Raw genomic sequence first — 3,923 nt, forward strand, 5'->3', positions numbered from 1 at the left:
TTCATTACTGTTCATCTTGTGTATAAGATTTACAACATAATAGGATTTTCTATGTTTGTGTGAATGTTTATGAAGCATTCACACTATCGTGATCCATTTTTCTTCTGTACGTTTTTCGGCGCAATTCTCGTCCCTCACTTTTTAAGCTATTTCAACAAATCGTAAATCAAAACATCCAACTCTTTCAGGACAATCCTGATTTGACTTTTGGTGTTGGTGCAACTTTAGCTTTTTGAAATATTTAGCCTTTTCTGCTATTTTATTTTCCATAGAAAATGAATCAAACTTATTTTACAGCCTTCAACTCTTTAGATCTGTCTACAACCTTTTACTGCTCCTTTCACATTTTGTTCTGCTTCAGCTTCTTTCAGTTTCCTTGTGAATGTTTTTTTATTTTTTTTTATTTAATTCAGCTACTTTCAGCTAATTTCAGCTGTTTTTACATCTGTCTTGTGCTCCTTTCTGCTTCATTCTGCTAACTTAAACATTATTCTGCTTCTTCAGACTTCTTTCTGCTTGGTATGCTCCTTTGTGCTTAATTTTGCTAGTTTAAGCTTTTTCTGCTTTTTCAGCTGCTATTTAGTGGATTTTATGCTAAATTGAGCATTTTCAGCTAATTCCACATTTTTAGCACTCATTTCAATTTTTTTCAGCCAATTTCAGCAAAAAATATGCTCTCCACATCCTTCTAATTAATGTATGCTTATTTCTGCTATTTTAGCTACTTTTCTGCTGTTATTAGTTAATTTTAGCTTTTTTCAGATAATTTCCCCTTTTTGTGCAAATTTCTGCTTCTTTCAGTCTAATTAGGCACAGCTGTGCTCTTTCTGCTTCCTTCTGCTAATTTTAGCTTCTTTCTGCTACTTTTTGCTGCTTTTCATGTTTTTTGTTTATTTCAGCTGTTTTCTGCTTATTTCTGCTTCCTTCAAAATAAGTTCTACTTCTTTGTTCTCAGTTCTGCTTCTTTCAGCCTAATTGTGCAATATTGTGCTCTTTCTGCTTCCTTCTGCTAATTTAAGCTTATTTCTGCTTCTTAACTACTATTCAGCTGTCTTACGGAAATTTCTGCTTTTTCATATAATTCCCCCTTTTTGTGCTAATTTCTGCTTCTTTCAGCCAATTAGGCACAATTGTGCTTTTTCTGATTCCTTCAGCTAATTTAACCTTCTTTCTGCTATTTTAAGCTTCTTTTTAGCCGTTTTCTGCTCATTTTAGCTGTTTTCTGTTTATCTCAGCTTTCTTCAGATAATTTTTGCTTTTTTGTGCTCTTTTTGCTTCTTTCTGCTAATTCAAGCTTCTTTTTGCTTCTTTTGCTACTATTCAGCTGTTTTAGGTAAATTTCTGCTTTTTCAGATAATTCCCCTTTTTGTGCAAATTTCTGCTTCTTTCAGACTAATTAGACCCAATTGTGCTCTTTCTGCTTCTTTCTGCTATTTTAGCTACTTTTCAGCTGTTTTCTGCTTATTTCTGCTTCCTTCATCTTATTGCAGCTTCTTTCTTCTGATTTAGCTACTTTTCAGCTGTTTTCTGCCTATTTCTGCTGTTTTTTACTTAATTCAGCTTTGTTCAGATAATTTTCTCTTTTTTTGTGCTCAGTTCTGCTTTTTTTAGCTTGACGGGGAAAACTTATGCTAATTTAAGTTTTTAAAAAAATTAAGCCTTTTTCAGCTAATTTCAGTTGATTTCAAATAAGTTTAAAACATCAATTAAATATAAAATAAAAATATAAAAAATAAAATAAAATTTCAAGTTTTTCTGCTCGTTTCAGCCTAATTAATTTCTTTATTTTAAATTCAGCTTTTTATGCTCCTTTCAGTCTATTTCTGCTAGTTTCTTAGCTGTTTATTTTTTTCAAGCTACTTGTAGCTTTTTCAACCAGTTCCACATTTTTTGAGCTCATTTCAGCTCTATCCATTTCCTTCTAGTTGTTAAGATTATTTCTGCTTTTTCAGCTATTTTTCAGCTTTTTTTATTGCTAATTTCAGCTTATTTAGCTAATTTCCTAATTTTTTTCTTTTCTCCTAACTTTTATTCTACTTTGGTAGCTGATGTTAGCCGTTAGCTGTATGCATTCTGTTCTATTCTATTTTTAAGAGTAAAAATGTTTTTAAAATTGATAAGTTCTAAGTTCTTGTATCGATTTTTGGCTCGAAAATAGAAAGAAAATTTAAAAATTTTCCATTGTTTTGCTAGTTTTACATACAAGCCACTTTCAGACTACTTTTACAGTTATCCAGGTCGAGATGGTATTTTTAGGATCTCAAGTGTTTTAAAATATTTTCCTGCCACTTACATCTAAGTGTTTTTTACACTTGTCCAGTCCAATCCAACTCAACCACAGTTGAATCCAGCGATCACGTTTCTCTCCCCGAGTAATCGGCTTTGAAAAATGGCAAGAACCCAATACCTTGCGTATGAGGCTTGTCAGCATATCGTCTGTCACTATTGCAAGTCCCGGAGCAACAATACTTCCTAAATGCCATTTTTCTTCTGTTCTTTTATCAGAGCATACCAGAACTACAGTGCTAATTGTATTGTACCAGACATCCGGGTACTTGCTGACATCACATATTGCGTAGGGAGCTACTTTTAGTAACCCCAACCAACGCCATTGACCATTCAACATGGTTGTGTCTTCCTGTACTATTAGCAGAAAAACGGCATCTAAGCTTAATGTTTCCATCTCCGTGCTTGACTGTTGGGATGTTCTTCAGGTCATAACCAGCATTTCTTTTCCTCCACAGTAGTTTAAGTTGATACCATAGAGTGCAGTTTTGGTCTAATCTGACCGTAGCACTTTCAGGCCTTCCTGAGCAGGAGGACGTTTTGGGTACTGCAAGATTTTAAACCATTACAGTGTATTGTTACCAATGGTGACTGTGGACCAACTGCCTTTAGATCATTAGCAAACTCCATTGTAGTTGTCCAATTCTTTACCTCTCACATCCCAACTTCTCCAACTCAAACTGTTTAAATCAGTGACACTTTTGAGAAAGTTCAATCAAAGCCTAAACCCTCCCAGACTTAAACTCCTGCCTCTTACATCTGGCTTCTCATTAGCCTCCATCCTCTGAGGTCACGTTGAGCTGAAGAATGACCACTTATCTCAACGTTTTAAAACAGCTCTTTTTCCTGGCCTGTGTGAATCTAAAGCAATTCTGAAGTCGAACCTTCCTTAAAGGCTTGGCTTCATCCCCCACTTCTTTTCTTGGCAGAGAGCTTCTATAATACAGAGCGTACATTTACTTGGTAAAAAAAAAAAAAGACACCAGCTATTTTTCTTGTAATTTAGAAAGCAATACACACTCACACATTAATGTCTCATGGTTTGTTGTAGAGGTCATTTATTTGGGATATAAATAGATAAAGATAGATCCCTATCAAGATTCCTATCCATAGATTTTAGCACGTTTTCTTTTCGAAAGACGTTTTCCGCCTTTTTTCGGGTGGTTGTAGGAACCACTACTGACAATATGAGGCAAGAAAGGGGAATGAAAAGTTTGCATTGGCCGGGAATCGAACCCGGGCCTCCCGCGTGGCAGGCGAGAATTCTACCACTGAACCACCAATGCTTAGGACTTAGTATTTATGGGGTGGAGCTCAAATTTCCCACATTCCACAGGTCTTCGCTCCAACCTTTAGTCTCCTGCTTGTTCTTCGTTTTGAGACTACATTTAGTATTTCTGCCTTTTCTTTGAGTCATTTCGTTCATGCATGAGCGTTGCTCACACTGAACACTGGTTTGTGTGTGATTTACACTCTGCCTGCTCTCCCTGCTGTCTTCACACAATGACCGTGACGGCACAGTGCACGTGTTGACCCCAGGAGGAAAAGGAGAGCAGCCCCTGCTGGTGGAACATGTGGCATTATGTTGCTCTGTTGGGACAACCACTCATACTCAGCTGGATGTTCCAAACAACAGC

At 36.2% G+C, this 3,923-nt stretch overlaps 1 non-coding gene across 1 annotated transcript; it reads right to left on the minus strand.

The window, feature by feature from the left end:
* Positions 1 to 3,501: 3,501 nt before the first annotated feature.
* trnag-gcc lies at positions 3,502 to 3,572 on the minus strand. The gene has a single exon. It is a non-coding gene; the product is annotated as a tRNA-Gly (tRNA).
* Positions 3,573 to 3,923: the final 351 nt, after the last annotated feature.

Source organism: Nematolebias whitei, unplaced genomic scaffold, assembly GCF_014905685.2.
Source record: "Nematolebias whitei isolate Nwh7 unplaced genomic scaffold, NemWhi1 Nwh_scaf_5664, whole genome shotgun sequence".
Taxonomy (NCBI): Eukaryota; Metazoa; Chordata; class Actinopteri; order Cyprinodontiformes; family Rivulidae; genus Nematolebias; species Nematolebias whitei.